The sequence below is a fragment of the Bubalus bubalis genome, chromosome 6, assembly GCF_019923935.1.
Source record: "Bubalus bubalis isolate 160015118507 breed Murrah chromosome 6, NDDB_SH_1, whole genome shotgun sequence".
Lineage (NCBI taxonomy): Eukaryota > Metazoa > Chordata > Mammalia > Artiodactyla > Bovidae > Bubalus > Bubalus bubalis.
Window position 1 is genome coordinate 30,605,303 of NC_059162.1, and position 18,293 is coordinate 30,623,595.

At 40.1% G+C, this 18,293-nt stretch overlaps 1 long non-coding RNA gene and 1 pseudogene across 1 annotated transcript in view; both read right to left on the reverse strand.

Annotated features, from left to right (window-relative positions):
* The window catches only part of LOC102405806, a 68,164-nt gene that overhangs the window by 19,778 nt on the left and 30,093 nt on the right, over positions 1-18,293 (reverse strand). The gene's annotated exons all lie outside the window — the stretch shown is intronic.
* On the reverse strand, positions 4,304-8,440 carry LOC112585590 (annotated as a pseudogene).

Below are 18,293 nucleotides of genomic sequence, written 5' to 3' on the forward strand. Positions count from 1 at the left end.
CACCCTCCTTATTTAACTTATATGCAGAGTACATCATGAGAAACTCTGGGCTGGATGAAGCACAAGCTGGAATCAAGATTGCTGGGAGAAACATCAATAACCTCAGATATGCAGATGACACCACCCTTGTGGCACAAAGTGAAGAACTAAAGAGCCTCTTGATGAAAGTGAAAGAGGAGAGTGAAAAAGTTGGCTTAAAGCTCAATATTCATAAAACTAAGATCATGGCATCCGGTCTCATCACTTCATGGCAAATAGATGGGGAAACAGTGGCTGACTTTATTTTTTGGGGCTCCAAAATCACTGCAGATGGTGATTGCAGCCATGAAATTAAAAGATGTTTACTCCTTGGAAGGAAAGTTATGACCAACCTAGATAGCATATTCAAAAGCAGAAACATTACTTTGCCAACAAAGATCCATCTAGTCAAGGCTATGGTTTTTCCAGTAGTCACATATGGATGTGAGAGTTGGAATATAAAGAAAGCTGAGTGCCGAAGAATTGATGCTTTTGAGCTGTGGTGCTGGAGAAGACTCTAAATTTAGAGTCCCTTGGACTGCAAGGAGATCCAAACAGTCCTAAAGGAGATCAGTCCTAGGTATTCATTGGAAAGACTGATGTTGAAGCCGAAACTCCAATACTTTGGCCACCTGATGCAAAGAGCTGACTGATTTGAAAAGACCCTGATGCTGGGAAAGATTGAAGGCAGGAGGAGAAGGGGACGACAGAGGATGAGATGGCTGGATGGCATCACTGACTCGATGGACATGAGTTTGGGTAAACTCTGGGAGTTGGTGATGGACAGGGAGGCCTGGCGTGCTGTGGTCCATGAGTTCACAGAGTCGCACCCAGCTGAGTGACTGAACTGAAATGAACTGAGAGAAACTCACAGTAGCAAACAGTAATGCTATTTTCATCCGGTTGAGTCTATTACACTGCTCCTTTGGAGTATGTTATCAAACCCATTCAGTGGTTAGGGTTTTGCACAAGGAACTGAAACCCCTCTGGGTGTTCTAGGTACTCTGAGTAGAAAGGGATTTGATATGGGACACTCAGATTGGCTGGAAAAGCTGAAGTGGTGAGATAATTCTCTGGACTCCTCAGAACTGACCACCTCAAAAAAGGCTGTAAGCCCAACCTGTACGTTTTTGTAGTTTGTTATCCTGTACATATTAATTTGTCCTTCCCAGTTGATGCTAGTAGTAAAGAATCCGCCTGCCAATGCAGGAGATGCCTGAGACATGGGTTCGATCCCTGGGTCAGGAAGATTCCCTGCAGGAAGAAACAGCAACTCACTCTAGTATTCTTGCCTGGAAAATTCCATGGAGGGAAGAGCCTGGTGGGCTACAGTCCATGGGGTCACAAAGAGTCAGCCTTGACTGAGCACATGCACACACACACATTAATTTACTGTTAAGGAAATCAAACTATTAATCATATTTTCTGGGAGTAATATAATACAAAACTATTCTGCATTATTTTTCATGAGATTCTGGCCTTTCAAGTCTACTTGGTATCAACTTAAGCTGCTGCAGCCCTAGATGAATATGTCTATTTCACCCCAGCTTCATCAGAATTGGGCATTTTCATTAAACATTTTTTATAAGTTTCTTTTTTAATAATTAAGAGATGTTATTGTTCAAAAAAATTATTCTTAGATCACCTTAGATGACACACTGCCCAAGAAAATCTCAATAGAATAGTAGATCCTACAAGTATAGACTGAGGCTGGAAATGTAATGTGTGGGGGTGTGTGTGCGCGCACGCGCAATTGGCCCTGTGACATGCAAGATCTAGTTTCCTGCCCAGGGATCGAACCCATGCCCCTACAGTGAAAGTGCAGAGTCTTAACCACTGGACTACCAGAGAAGTCACAGGGAAATGTAATTTTTTCTTTCATTAATTAAATGCTGTCACACTCGGAAAAAAAAATTCTTAAAGATTAACATTTTCCCTTCTACTTGTGCATAGTAGTCTACTCTTTTTCTGTTTATGAGTTATCTCTTCTTACTCATTTTCTATCTATTGAGGGCCTATTTTAAGCATAATCTTATTTATTTTTTCTTCACATCTAGGCATTTAATTAGTGGCATGTTTCAAGTGTCAGTGCTGTCTGTGTGTTAACGGAAAAGGACTCAAAATTTGAATGGTAGAGGCATGTATGTGGCCTTGTCTAGCTCCTTTACGATGTTCAGTCTTCTCAGCTGCCGAGAAGCAACAGGAAGCCATGTCTCCATGGGTGACTCAAAAGTCAGCAATGTTAAGTGGAATGTGTAGAGCTGACACAGTCAAATAACCAAATGAGGCCAACTTCTGAGTTGTGCTGCAGTGCCCATGTTAGCAGGGCCCAGGAAGACTGGCCACAGGCGCCAGTGAGGACGATGGGACTATAAACAAGTCCTGTACCTTCTCATTGCAATAGCAGGACAAAAACTTGGATCCAACTTGAGCCTTTGTGCAAAAACTAAAAATATGTGAACTTTAAAACATGTTTAAAATATTAAAAATCTATTAAAGTTAAAACTGCAGAAGCTTAAAAAGCAATATACAGGCGATTATCTGAAATATTCTGTCCAAGGCTGGCTGATCACCTGCCAACCTCATCACTGATTTCATCCTAGCCCCACGGGTTCCAGGCAGCAGCTGGGCAAACAAGCTTGGAAAATGGTTCCTTCAAGATCAGCCAAAGAGAGCTTTGGTTAAACATACTTCCCATGAAATTACACAGAGACATTTTGATGGAATTCTGCACATGTCAAAGCTTAACATAATTAAATATAAGATTGATAATATAGCACATTTAGGAAAAGTATCATGTTTGTGTGCCTTTTATTGTTCCCACACTGGTCATACCCAAGTGTGGTTGACAGGGACAATTTTACAGATGAGTGGTTTGGGAGAAGTAATGTCTGCTGCTAATTCAAAAAGCACTCAAGCAGGGCCCTTATAACCTCATCTCGTTTGTCCCATCTCATCTCATCTCTTGATTTCTTGCTATTAATTTTTTGTGTGATTTTCTTTCTCAATTAAAAATATTTATTACTAATTTTTATAAATAATTTTTTAATGAATAAAACAAAGTATAACTTTGAATAAGGTATTTATGTAGTATAGATTTTAACCTTTGGGGACTTCTTAAAATACAAGTATTAGTTCATATGTTTTCCCAAACAGATCCTCTCTTTTTATGTCTTCCACTAGTATAGGACTTTTAAGGATGTATATATATCCTATGTAAATGTTATCAGTAACAGTTACGTATTGAGCCCCTGTTATGTGGTAGACAGCTTGTTGATAAGCAGTACCTCCTTTAATCTTCTAAACAATTCATTTTACAAAAGAAGAAACAGTCTCTGAAGAGTCAAACTTGCAGGAAATTTTATGACATGATCATAATTTGAATGTAGGTCTTTCTGACTCTAAAAGTCTATATTCTATTCAATTCACCCATGATCTACTTTCTCTTTCTAATTGAGTATTCCTTTAATTACTTTTTTTGGACAATATTTTTCTCTGAATTTATTGAGCCGGTCATAATGATTTCACTCCTATAGGGTTAGGTAAGTTATATTGATTTTTTAAAGAATTTAAAATTTCATATTAATATTTTTTAAAGATTTATAGTGAACATAAATATAATTGAAAATTAAAATCACAAAGTTAAAACAATTCATTATGATTTAATCAGTCAGCATAAATGGGATATACTGCAGAAGAAAGTATCAAACAAAACTGTAATGACTTACAAAAACTCAGTTTAAATTCTCCGATATGGGTTAGTGGGACTTCTCTCCATCTATAGTAGCAATTTGAAGTAGTCTTTTTTTTAACTTTTTATTTTGTGTTAGGATATTGCCGATTAACAATGCTGTGACAGTTTCAGGTGAACAACAAAGGGGCTCAGCCATACATACGCATGTATCCATTCTCCCCCAAACTCCCCTCCCATCCAGGATGCCACATAACATCAAGCAGAGTTCCATGGGCTATAAAATAAATTCTTGTTGGTTATCCATTTTGAATATAGCAGTGTGTACATGCTCATCCCCAATTCCCTAACGATCCCTTCTGCCCAGCAACCACAAGTTCGTTCTCTGTCTCTTTCTGCTTTGTAAGTTCATTTGTATTGTTTCTTTTTAGATTCCACATATAAGGGATGTCATACAACAGTTCTCCTTCTCTATCTGACTTCCTTCACTCAGTATGACAATCTCTAGGTCCATCCATGTTGCTGCAAATGGTATGATTGCATTCCCTTAATGGCTGAGTAATATTTCTTTGTATAAATGTACCACAACTTCTTTATCCATTTTTCTGTCAATGGACATCTTGGTTGCTCCTATCTTATTTATTTTGCTGTTGGGTCTTAGTTGCAGCACTTGGCATCTTCCTTGCGGCACACGGGCTTCTCTCTAGTTGTGGTACGTAGGCTCTAGAGTGCTCTGGCTCAGTAGTCCTGTGGCATGTGGGATCTTAGCTCCCCAACCAGGGATTGAACCCACATCCCCTGCATTGGAAGGCGGATTCTTAACCACTGGACCACCAGGGAAGTTCCTCACAGTATTCTTTATCTCAATATGTTGTCACTATACTTCTAATCTTTGTCTTGTACTTTCTTCCTTCCTGATGTGCCAAGATTTCTTCTTTCATTATTTTCTTTCTGTTTAGAGAGTTTCCTTTAGCCATTCTTTTAAGATAGGTCTTCTGGGAAAGTTCTCTTAATTTTCCTCCCTCTGAGAAAGTCTTAGTTTCTCCTTCATACATAAAAGATATGTTTGATGGATATAGAATTCTGGGTGGACATTTCTTTTAACACATGAAAATTATGCCACCTCCTTCTGGCCTCCATGGATTTTGATAAGAAAACCTGCTGTCATTCAAATCGTTTATCTCCTATAAATAATGCATCTTTTCTCTTTTGCTACTTTCAAGAATTTTTTCTTTGCTTTTAGTTTTCAAACGTTTGACTATGATGTGCCCTGGCATAAAGTTTGGGGGTTTATGATATTTGGGTTCATCAGTTTCATGAATTTGTAAGCTTATGTTTTTTGGACAAATATTCAGGAAACTTAGGAAATTTTTCAGTCATTATTTCTTTGAGTACTTTTTAGTCTCTGCCCTCTTTCCAAGATTCTGGTGCCACAACACTAAGATCTTTTATACAGCTCCATAAGTCCCTGATTCTATGCTCATTTTTTTCTATTTTTATCTCTGTTGTTCAGATCGAGTAATTTCTATTGTTCTATTTTCCAGTCCATGGATTCTTTCCACAGTTCTACTATTGGGCCAATCCACTGAACTTTTCGTTTGAACTTACTGTATTTTATATTTAAGTCCTAAAATCTCCATTTGCCCCTTCCTTCTCTTCTAATTCCTTACTTTCTGTTTTTATTGGTTTCAAGTGTGCTCATGATGGCTCACTGATACATTATGATGATGGTTGCTTCAAAGCCTTTCTTTGACAAGTCATTCTAACACCTATGCCATCTAGATATGGGTATCTGATTACTAGTTTTTCTCACTCACATTGAGAGATTTTCCTGATTCTTGGTATGAGTGATTTTTTATCAAAGCATGAACATTTGGGTATTATGCCATAAAACTTAGGGCTTTATTTAAATTCTATGTTCAGCAGACCTCCCGTGACACTGTGTGGTGCTACCTTTTTCATTTCTACAGAGGCTTTGCATGGGGTCCAGCCTGTATGGTTTGCAAAGCTCTTGGAGATTTTTCATAGTATTGTTATGTGAAACAATAAATCTATGGGGTGGATGGAAGCACAGGTAAATCAGTCCAGGTATGCGTTCCTGGATGACTCATTTTTTTTAAACAGAGTACAATGTTTTTTATTCACTAATAAACTAAAAGTCTGTTTCTAGATGTTTCTTCTTCTTGTATGCCTCATTTGTTTTATTACTAAACAAAGCCCTGTAAGGGGCAGTTTTACCTAATCCTCAGATTCAAATCCACCCTCATCTTGACTAATCTTGAAGTAATAAAGTTCATAAGTCTCACTGTCAGATACAACCACATAAAGTCAACCATGAAGACTGTTCTTAAGATATTTCTTGGTAAAATACTTCAAATAGCTTTTGGAGAACTGTTTCTGAGGAAAAATCATTTTATTCTTGAAGCATTCAATATGAACGACATCCCCAAGATTTCTAGTTTTTCCATTGACTTTAACTTTCTCTAACAAAAAAATGTTCAAAATTTCCAGAATCAAAAATCCATCTTATATTGGATGAGTCAGGTTCAAATTAAACCTTCAGGCTGACTTCTCAGGCTTCTTGTCTTTCTGCAGCATCATCTTGAAGACTGGCAGGGAATTAGAAAGAGACTGGATGATTGATTAACAGAGAATTAGCTCATAGCCAATGAGGACAGACTCTGCTATGGTCTGAATGTCTGTGAACCCCACAAATTCATGTGTTGAAATTTTAACACCAAAGGTGGTAGTATTAATAGGTAATGACTTTGAGAGGTGTTTCAGTTATGGGGGGATCCTCATAAATGGGACAAGTAGCTTATAAAAGAGGCTCCAGAGAGACCCCTAGCCACGGGAGGACACAATGAGACACCTACAGCCTGGACAAGAGCCCTCACCGGACCGTGCTAGCACCCCGATCTTCTACATCAAACCTCCAAAACTGTGAGAAATAAATTTCTGTTGTTTATAAAAACTTTATCTTGTCGGTAGGATTTTGTTACAGCAGCTTGAAAGGACTAAGACAGGCCCCCAGTGGATGGTAGCCCAGACCAGGGTGAAGAGGAGGACAAGAAGGGGCATTTTGCAATCCACTGGGGTTTGAAAGGTACTCAGTTTAAAAAATCAACATCAAAAAAGTTATTATAAACCTATTATTAGAGGGAGCTGTGTTAAACAACTAGTCTCCATGCTTTGAGTCAGAATTGAGTCAGATTCCTATGAAACTGAGTCAGAACACCAAGGGCCTGCCTAGGTCCAGGTCATGCATGCACAAACAAACAAAAAAAGATCTACAATAATTAGTTAGTTCCAGATTGAAGGAGATGATTGGATAACAAAATCTGTATCACACAATGCCTGGTCATGTTTAGGTTTTCAAAGAAGAGGGTGAGTTATTGAGAACTTTGTTAAGTGGCAACTCAGAAAAGTTGGGGACCCATTGCTGGCAATAATTAGGAGTCCTAGCCAAGAATCCTCTGGCTTGAAAATAAGCCTGGAAAATGAAAGGCTTCCATAAAGCCTTTCAAGCCTGCAAGTGAGGGCTTTTCCTTTTTGGTGTAAATCATGCCCTAGGTAATGAGCTTTGGCTTGACAGAATTGTAACCTTTCTTTGAAAACGTAGGATATTTTAGCTAAAAAATTAAGTGGACTGATACCAGTCTAGAGCTCACTTCATCTTTAGAATGCAACAAAATGTTAACTATGTATTCGATGGATATAAAATAACAAGGTAATCTAAGGCTTTTAAAGTCCTAGTAAGAATCCATGAGGGGCTTCCCTGGTGGCTCAGTAGTAAAGAATCCACCTACAATACAAGAAACAGGGGTTTGATCCCTGGGTGGGGAAGATCCCCTGGAGAAGGAAACGGCAACCCACTCCAGTATTTGTCTGGGAAACCCCACAGACAAAAGGATGGGGTCACAAAGAGTCAGACACAAGTTACCAACTAAATTACACATATTTATGAAAAGTAGGTGGGTGCTTAAGTAAACCCCTGAAAGACCTCTGCAGAGATCTTCAGATTGGGCTTTATTAGAACAGAACAATATAGATAAGTCTGGGTCCAAATGAACTATAACCTCAATATGAATTGAAGAACCCTCATGAATTTGGAGAATGAAATGGCAACGCACTCCAGTGTTCTTGCCTGGAGAATCCCAGGGATGGGGGAGACTGGTGGGCTGCCGTCTATGGGGTCGCACAGAGTCGGACACGACTGAAGCGACTTGGCAGCAGCAGCAGCAGCATGAATTTCAAGAAGTAGTGATCAGAAAAATGTTTATTCTGGCAATACCATTTGCACTATTCAGTTATTAGATGTCATGTCACAAGAGAAAAGAATGATCTATGGTGTGAGGGCTACATTTTAATTATTCTAATAGAAAATCTGTACCCATTAAACAATAACACCCGATTCCTTCCTCCTTCTAGCCCTTGGTAACCTCTATTCTTTTTGTCTATGAATTTGCCTATTCTGGATACCTCATATAAGTGGAATCAAAGGGACATGCTCTGGCAAGATGGGCTGCCAGATAAACAACTTTCTAACTCTCCTGGGTCTTATTACCTGCAGGACAAATGTAGCCTAGTGTTAGGAGCATGCACCGTCATCAGGTGCCCTGGATTTGAATCCTAGCTCCACTACTTCTTTTTCTCTTTTTTTAATTAAAATATTTTTCTAACTGTGGTAAAATGCACATAACATTAAATTTATCATCTTAATGACCTGCCTCTTGCGGGTCAGGAAGAAACAGTTAGAACTGGACATGGAACAACAGACTGGCTCCAAATCAGGACAGGAGTACATCAAGGCTGTATACTGTCACCCTGCTTATTTAACTTCTATGCAGAGTACATCATGAGAAACGCTGGGCTGGATGAAGCACAAGCTGGAATCAAGATTGCCGGGAGAAACATCAATAACCTCAGATATGCAGATGACACCACTCTTATGGCAGAAAGTGAAGAACTAAAGAGCCTCTTGATGAAAGTGAAAGAGGAGAGTGAAAAAGTTGGCTTAAAGCTCAACATTCAGAAAACGAAGATCCTGGCATCTGGTCCCATCACTTCATGGGAAATAGATGGGGAAACAGTTGAAATAGTGACTGACTTTATTTTTGGGGGCTCCAAAATCACTGCAGATGGTGACTGCAGCCATGAAATTAAAAGACACTTACTCCTTGGAAGGAAAGTTATGGCCAACCTAGACAGCATATTCAAAAGCAGAGACATTACTTTGCCAACAAAAGTCCATCTAGTCAAGGCTATGGTTTTTCCAGTAGTCATGTATGGATGTGAGAGTTGGAATATAAAGAAAGCTGAGTGCTGAAGAATTGATGCTTTTGAACTGTGGTGTTGGAGAAGACTCTCGAGAGTCCCTTGGACTGCAAGAAGATCCAACCAGTCCATCCTAAAGATTAGTCCTGGGTGCCCATTGGAAAGACTGATGTTGAAGCTGAAACTCCAATACTTTGGCCACCTGATGCAAAGAGCTGACTCATTTGAAAAGACCCTGATGCTGGGAAAGATTGAAGGCAGGAGGAGAAGGGGACGACAGAGGATGAGATGGTTGGATGGCATCACCGACTCAATGGACATGAGTTTGGGTAAACTCTGGGAGTTGGTGATGGACAGGGAGGCCTGGCATGCTGCAGTTCTTGGGGTCATGAGTTGGACATGACTGAGCGACTGAACTGAACTGAATTGAATTGAATTATTTTTAAGTGGACAGTTCAATAGTGTTAAGTATATTCACATTGGGAAACCAATCTCCCAGACTGTCTATCTTGCAAGACTGAAACTCTATACCTATTAAACAACAGCTTCCTACTCCCTTCTACCCCAAGGCCCTGGCAACCACATTATACTTCATGTCTTTCTAAATGTGACTTCCCTTCTAAATAGGCTTCCCTGGTGACTCCACAGTGAAGAATCCACCTGCCAAGCAGGAGACGTGGGTTCAATCCCTGGCTCAGGAAGATCCCCTGGAGATGAACACGGCAATGTACTCCAGTATTCTTGCCTGATAAATCCCATGGACAGAGAAGCTTGGTGGCCCCCAGTCCATGTGGCTGCAAAAGAGTTGGACACAACTTAGCAACTGCACAAAATTTGACTATTCTGGATACCACTCAGATAGGTAGAATCACACATCATTTGTGCTTTTGTGACTGACTTACTTCACTTAGCAAAATGTTTTTAAAGTTTGGCCAAGATGTGGCATGAATCAGAATTTCATTCTTTTATAAGGCTGAATAATATTCCACTGTGTGTGTGTACACACACACTACATTTTATTTATCTATCAGTCTGGATAGAGATTTACCAATTTTCTTTTTTTTTTTTTTTTCACATTGCACTTAGCCGTGATGCCTTTTATTTATTTATTTATTTATTTTTAAAATTTTTTAAATTTTATTTTATTTTTAAACTTTACATAACTGTATTAGTTTTGCCAAATATCAAAATGAATCCACCACAGGTATACATGTGTTCCCCATCCTGAACCCTCCTCCCTCCTCCCTCCCCATTCCATCCCTCTGGGTCGTCCCAGTGCACCAGCCCCTAGCATCCAGTATCGTGCATCAAACCTGGACTGGCAACTCGTTTCATACATGATATTTTACATGTTTCAATGCCATTCTCCCAAATCTTCCCGCCCTCTCCCTCTCCCACAGAGTCCATAAGACTGTTCTATACATCAGTGTCTCTTTTGCTGTCTCGTACACAGGGTTATTGTTACCATCTTTCTAAATTCCATATATATGCGTTAGTATACTGTATTGGTGTTTTTCTTTCTGGCTTACTTCACTCTGTATAATAGGCTCCAGTTTCATCCACCTCATTAGAACTGATTCAAATGTATTCTTTTTAATGGCTGAATAATACTCCATTGTGTATATGTACCACAGCTTTCTTATCCATTCATCTGCTGATGGACATCTAGGTTGCTTCCATGTCCTGGCTCCAATTTTCTTTTTCTTCTCACACTGGAGGGTGTTGAGCTGGAGAGTGACATGATGTGATTTATACCTAGTACTATCATTCTAGTTACTCAATCTAAAATAGGATGTAGAAAAACAGCATGGTATTGGCACAAAAATGGACACACAGATCAATGGAACAGAACAGGGCCAAAAATAAGCTCCCACATCTAGAGTCAAATAGATTGTCTATGACAAAAGGAGGCAAGAACACAAAGTGAAGAAAAGACAGTCAGCTCAGCCGTGGTGCTGGGAAAACTGGACAGCTACAAGTGAAAGACTCAAATTAGAACATTCCCTCATACCACATAAAAAATAAACTCAAAATGGTTTAAAGATCTACATGTAAGACACAAGGCCATAAAACTCCTAGAAGAGAACACAGGCATAACACTCTTTGACATAAACCATAGCAATATTTTCTCAGATTAGTCTCCCAAGCAAAAGAAATAAGAGCAAAAAAAAAAAAAAGAAACCAAATGGGTCCCAATTAAACTTAAAAGTTTTTGCTCAGCAAAAAACCATCAATAATATAAAAAGACAACCTACTGAGTAGGAGAAAATATTTGCAAATGATGCAGCCAACAAGAGGTTAATATCCAAACTATACAAAAGTGCACACAACTCAATAGCAAAGAAATAAACAACACAATCAAAAACTGGGCAGAAAACCTGAACAGACATTTTTCCAAAGAAGACACAGAGATTCTGGCTACTAGGCTTATTAAAATATACTTGATATGGCTAATTATTAGAGAAATGCAACTCAAAACCACAGTGAGGTATCACCTCACACCTGTCAGGATGACTGCCATCAAAAACTCTGCAAATAACAAATGTTGAAGAGGATTTGGAGGAAAGGGAATCCCTGTACACTGTTGGTGGGAACATAAACTGGCAAAGCCACTATGGAAAACAGTATGGTGGTTCCTCAAAAAGCTAAAAATAGGGACTTCCCTGACAGTCCAGTGGTTAAGACTCCATGCTTCTACTGTAGGGGCCAAGGATTTGATCCCTGGCTGGGGACCTAAGATCCAACACGCACACCACATGCATGGCCAAAAGATTTTTTTTAAAAAGCTAAAAACAGAACTACCAAATGATCCAGCAATTTCACTCTATGGTATATAATCTGGAAAAAATGAAAACAGTAAACTGAAAAGATACACACTCCAATGTTTAGCACTGCTATTTACAGCAGCCAAGATACAGAAGCAAACCAAGTGCTCATCACAAATAACTGAATTAAGAAGATGCCCCACTCCAGTGCTCTTGCCTGGAAAATCCCATGGACGGAGGAGCCTGGTGGGCTGCAGTCCATGGGGTCGCTGAGGGTCGGACACAACTGAGCGACTTCACTTTCACTTTCATGCATTGGAGAAGGAAATGGCAACCCACTCCAGTGTTCTTGCCTGGAGAATCCCAGGGACGGGGAGTCTGGTGGGCTGCCGTCTAAGGGGTCGCACAGAGTCGGACACGACTGAAGTGACTTAGCAGTAGCAGGTGTGTATATACATATACATATATATATAATATTATTATATAAATACACAATGGAATATTACCCAGCCATAAAAATAATGAATACTGCCATTTGCACAACATGGACGGACTTATAGAATATTATGCTTAGTGAAATAAGTCAGATAAAAAAACAAATGTATGTGATATCACTTATATATGGAATCTAGAAATACAAATTAAATTTATATACAAATCAGAAACACAGACATAGAAAAACAGACTTACAGATACATAAAACAAACTTGTGCTTACCAAAGGGGAGAGGGAAGTGGGGAGGGGCAAATTAGGGTATGGGGTTAACAGATACAAATTACTATATATAAAATAAATAAGCAACAAGGATTTATTGTATAGCACAGGGAATTATACCCATTACCTTGCAATAACCTACAAGGGAATATAGTGCTTCCCTGGTGGCTCATCCATAAAGAATCTGCCTGCCAATGCAGGGTATGCAAGTTCGATTCCTGGGTAGAGAAGATCCCCTGGAGGAGTAAATGGCAACCTACTCCAGTACCCTTGTTTGGAAAATTTCATGGACAGATGAGCTTGCAGGGCTACAGTCCATGGGGCCACAAAGAGTTGGATACAACTTAGCAACTAAACAATAACACCATAATGGAACATAATCTGCAAAAATATTAAATGATTATGCTGTAGACCTGAAACTAATACAATATTGTAAATCAACTACTCATCAACAACAAAATCTGTATTTTGACACACACACAATAAAAGATAAATTAAATAGAATGTAGAAGAGGAAAAGACAAGAAGGGAGTTCAATTAGAAGAGTATAAAATTAGTCCAAAGCAGAGATAATTGTGGTGTAGGTTAGGCTGTTAGCAATGGAAATGATAAGTGGTTTATAATATATTTTGATAGTAGAGCAGATAGGATTTACTGATAGCAGGAATTAGGGTACACCTGTATGAAGTAAACAGAAGAATCAAGTACTGTTACCAGTTTTTGGTCTCAACAACTGAAAGAATTGTCATTTACTGGGAGGAGAAGAAGAAAAGTTTTGGAAATGAGAAAGTTAAGAGCAGTTTTACAACTTAAATCCAAAAAATGAGCAAAAGACCTAAATAGACACTTCTCCAAAGAAGACACACAGATGTCCAACAGGCACATGAGAAGATGTTCAACATTGCTAATTATCACAGAAATGCAAATCAAAACCTCACACCAGTCAGAATGGACATCATCAAAAAGTCTACAAATAATAAATGCTGGAGAGGGTATGGAGAAAAAGGAACCCACCTACCCTGTTGGTGGGAATGTCAGTTGGTACACTCACTATGTAGAACAGCACAGAGACTGCTTAGGAAAACTCAACTCAGAGTTATCATATGATCCAACAATCCCACTGCTGGGCATATATCCAGAAAAGATGAAAACTTGAAATTCGAAAAGTACATGTACAAATGTTCACAGCAGCACTATTTATAATAGCCAAGACATGGAAACAACCTAAATGTCGATCAACAGACAAATGGATAAGAAGATGTGGTACACACACACACACACACACACAATGAAATATTACTCAGCCAGAAAACAGAATAAGACAATGCCATTTGCAGCACCATGGATGGACCTAGAGATTATCCTACTAACTGAAGTCAGACAGAGAATAACAAATATGTATCACTTTTGAATCTAAAAACAAAATAATGATACAAAGGAATTCATTTACAGAACAGAAATAGACTCACAGACATAGAAAACAAACTGATGGTTACCAAAGGGGAAGAGGGAGGAGGGATAAATTAGGAATTTGGGATAAACATATATACACTGTATATAAATAAAAAACAGGACCTATTCAGTTCAGTTCAGTTCAGTTCAGTCACTCAGTCGTGTCCGACTCTGTGACTCCATGAATCGCAGCACACCAGGCCTCCCTGTCCATCACCAACTCCCGGAGTTTACCCAAACTCATTGAGTCAGTGATGCCATTCAGCCATCTCATCCTCTGTCGTCCCCTTCTCCTCTTGCCCCCAATCCCTCCCAACATCAGGGTCTTTTCCAATGAGTCAACTCTTCACATGAGGTGGCCAAAGTATTGGAGTTTCAGCTTTAGCATCAGTTCTTCCAATGAACACCCAGGACCGATCTCCTTTAGGATGGACTGGTTGGATCTCCTTGCAGTTCAAGGGACTCTCAAGAGTCTTCTCCAACACCACAGTTCAAAAGCATCAGTTCTTTGGTGCTCAGCTTTCTTCACAGTCCAACATTTACATCCACACATGACCACTGGAAAAACCATAGCCTTGACTAGACGGACCTTTGTTGGCAAAGTAATGTCTCTGCTTTTTAATACGCTATCTAGGTTGGTCATAACTTTCCTTCCAAGGAGTAAGCGTCTTTTAATTTCATGGCTGCAATCACCACCTGCAGTGATGGAAATACATTTGATATCCTGTAATAACCTATAATGGAAAAGAATCTGAAAAGGAATATATATTCTTATATCTATATCTGCTGCTAAGTCACTTCAGTCGTGTCTGACTCTGTGCGACCCCATAGACAGTAGCCCACCAGGCTCCCCTGTCCCTGGGATTCTCCAGGCAAGAACACTGGAGTGGGTTGCCATTTCCTTCTCCAATGCAGGAAAGTGAAAAGTAAAAGTGAAGTCTCTCAGTCGTGTCCGACTCTTAGCGACCCCATGGACTGCAGCCTACCAGGCTCCTCCATCCATGGGATTTTCCAGGAAAGAGTACTGGAGTGGGGTGCCATTGCCTTCTCCATATATCTACATCTACATATACATAATTAAATCACTTTGCTGTACACCTGAAACATTGTGAACCAACTATCAGATCAGATCAGATCAGATCAGTCACTCAGTCGTGTCCGACTCTTTGCGACCCCATGAATCACAGCACGCCAGGCCTCCCTGTCCATCACCAACTCCTGGAGTTCACACAGACTCACATCCATCGAGTCAGTGATGCCATCCAGCCATCTCATCCTCTGTCGTCCCCTTCTCCTCCTGCCCCCAATCCCTCCCAGCATCAGAGTCTTTTCCAATGAGTCAACTCTTCACATGAGGTGGCCAAAGTACTGGAGTTTCAGCTTTAGCATCATTTCTTCCAAAGAAATCCCAGGGCTGATCTCCTTCAGAATGGACTGGTTGGATCTCCTTGCAGTCCAAGGGACTCTCAAGAGTCTTCTCCAACACCACAGTTCAAAAGCATCAATTCTTTGGCGCTCAGCCTTCTTCACAGTCCAACTCTCACATCTATACATGACCACAGGAAAACCATAGCCTTGACTTCAACAAAAAATTAGTTTAAAAAAAGAGCCCAATTTTAGGTATGTTAAATTTGAGATGTCTGTTAAATTTCCAAAGAGGCAGTTAACGACATCATTTGGAGTTCAGAGAAGATTAGACTGTTGATGTAAAATTTGAGAGTCATCAACATATAAATAGCATCACATTGGATTTTGGGGGAAGCAGATTCTAAGGCAGACTTCTGTGTTTAGAATGTTGAATAGAGAATGTCATTGGAATCAACATCTCTGGAAGGCAGGAGGGAGGTGAGCTATGATGCAGGCCTGACAACCCGAGATGACTACATGAGCAGCTCTGGAGCTGAAATGGGCTGTCAGAGTTGTCCTATGTGAGGCTGAGATAGTAAGCCCTTGATATTCTTGCCTCAACCAGTTATCAAATGTTGACCACCTCCAGAAGAACATGACCTCAGGCGAGGAGGTTCTGTCAACTGAGGTAATCCCTGAGAGGGCTGACAGATGAAGCCTGTCCACTGACAACAGCCTTAGCAGCTGGGGCACAAGTCCTTCCTTGAAGGTGCATCTGATGGCCCATCAGAGTGTCCACCATGGATAGTATTTAAAATCATAAGGCTGGATCAGCTCACCAAGAGAGTGATGCAGTTAAAGAGGTACAATGACAGAGCTCCGAGGCACCCTGAGAGATCAGGGGAATAAGAAGGATACAGGAAAAGTTTAGGAGAAGTAGCTAGTGAAGTCAGAAAAAAATGAGCGAATATGAGATTCTGGAAGCCAAGTCAAGCAAGTATACTACTACTGTTACTTCCACTACTGTTCTTGGTACAATTTAATTGTACCAACAACATTACGAATTAGATGATATTATTATCACCCCCACGTTTTGAGGCACAGAGTTTAAAGGTCCCTACCCAGAGAAGCAACCCCATGTCCAAGGAGTGGCAGCTGCATGGGTGCAGAAGGGCCTAGAGGACCTACTCCATGTTCAAAGTCAGGAGGGGTGCCTGTGAGGAGATACCCCACGTCCAAGGTAAGAGAAACACAAGTAAGATGGTAGGTGTTGCGAGAGGGCATCAGAGGGCAGACACACTGAAACCATAATCACAGAAAACTAGTCAATCTAATCACATTAGGACCACAGCCTTGTCTAACTCAATGAAACTAAGCCATGTCTGCGGGGCCACCCAAGAAGGGCGGGTCATGGTGGAGAGATCTGACAGAATGTGGTCCACTGGAGAAGGGAATGGCAAACCACTTCAGTATTCTTGCCTTGAGAACCCCATGAATAGTACGAAAAGGTGAAATGATAGGATACTGAAGGAGGAACTCCCCAGGTCGGTAGCTGCCCAATATGCTACTGGAGATTAGTGGAGAAATAACTCCAGAAAGAATGAAGGGATGGAACCAAAGCAAAAACAATACCCAGTTGTGTATATGACTGGTGATAGAAGCAAGGTCTGATGCTGTAAAGAGCAATATTGCATAGGAACCTGGAATGTCAGGTCCATGAATCAAGGCAAATTGGAAGTGGTCAAACAGGAAATGGCAAGAGTGAACATTGACATTCTAGGAATCAGTGACCTAAAATGGACTGGAATGGGTGAATTTAACTCAGATGACCATTATATCTACTACTGTGGGTAGGAATCCCTTAGGAGAAATGGAGTAGCCATCATGGTCAACAAAAGAATCCGAAATGCAGTACTTGGATGCAATCTCAAAAACGACAGAATGATCTCTGTTTGCTTCCAAGGTAATCCATTCAATATCACAGTAATCCAAGCCTATGCCCCGACCAGTAACGCTGAAGAAGCTGAAGTTGAACGGTTCTATGCCGACCTACAAGACCTTTTAGAACTAACACCCAAAAAAGATGTCCTTTTCATTATAGGGGACTGGAATGCAAAAGTAGGAAGTCAAGAAAAACCTGGAGTAACAGGCAAATTTGGCCTTGGAATACAGAATGAAGCAGGGCAAAGGCTAATTTTTTTTTTTTTGCCAAGAGAACGCACTGGTCATAGCAAACACCCTCTTCCAACAACACAAGAGAAGACTCTACACATGGACATCACCAGATGGTCAACAACAAAATCAGATTGCTTATATTCTTTGCAGCCAAAGATGGAGAAGCTGTATACAGTCAGCAAAAACAAGACCAGGAGCTGACTGTGGCTCATATCATGAACTCCTTATTGCCAAATTCAAATTTAAATTGAAGAAAGTAGGGAAAACCACTAGACCATTCAAGTATGACCTAACTCAAATCCCTTATGATTACACAGTGGAAGTGAGAAATAGATTTAAGGGACTAGATCTGATAGACAGAGTGCCTGATGAACTATGGAATGAGGTTCATGACATTGTACAGGAGACAGGGATCAACACCATCCCCATGGAAAAGAAATGCAAAAAAGCAAAATGGCTGTCTGAGGAGGCCTTACAAATAGCTGTGAAAAGAAGAGAAGCGAAAAGCAAAGGAGAAAAGGAAAGATATAAGCATCTGAATGTAGAGTTCCAAAGAATAGCAAGGAGAGATAAGAAAGCCTTCCTCAGTGATCAATGCAAAGAAATAGAGGAAAACAACAGAATGGGAAAGACTAGAGATCTCTTCAAGAAAATTAGAGATACCAAGGGAACATTTCATGCAAAGATGGGCTCGATAAAGGACAGAAATGGTATGGACCTAACAGAAGCAGAAGATATTAAGAAGAGTTGGCAAGAATACATAGAAGAACTGTATGAAAAAGATCTTCACGACCCAGATAATCACGATGGTGTGATCACTCACCTAGAGCCAGACATCCTGGAATGTGAAGTCA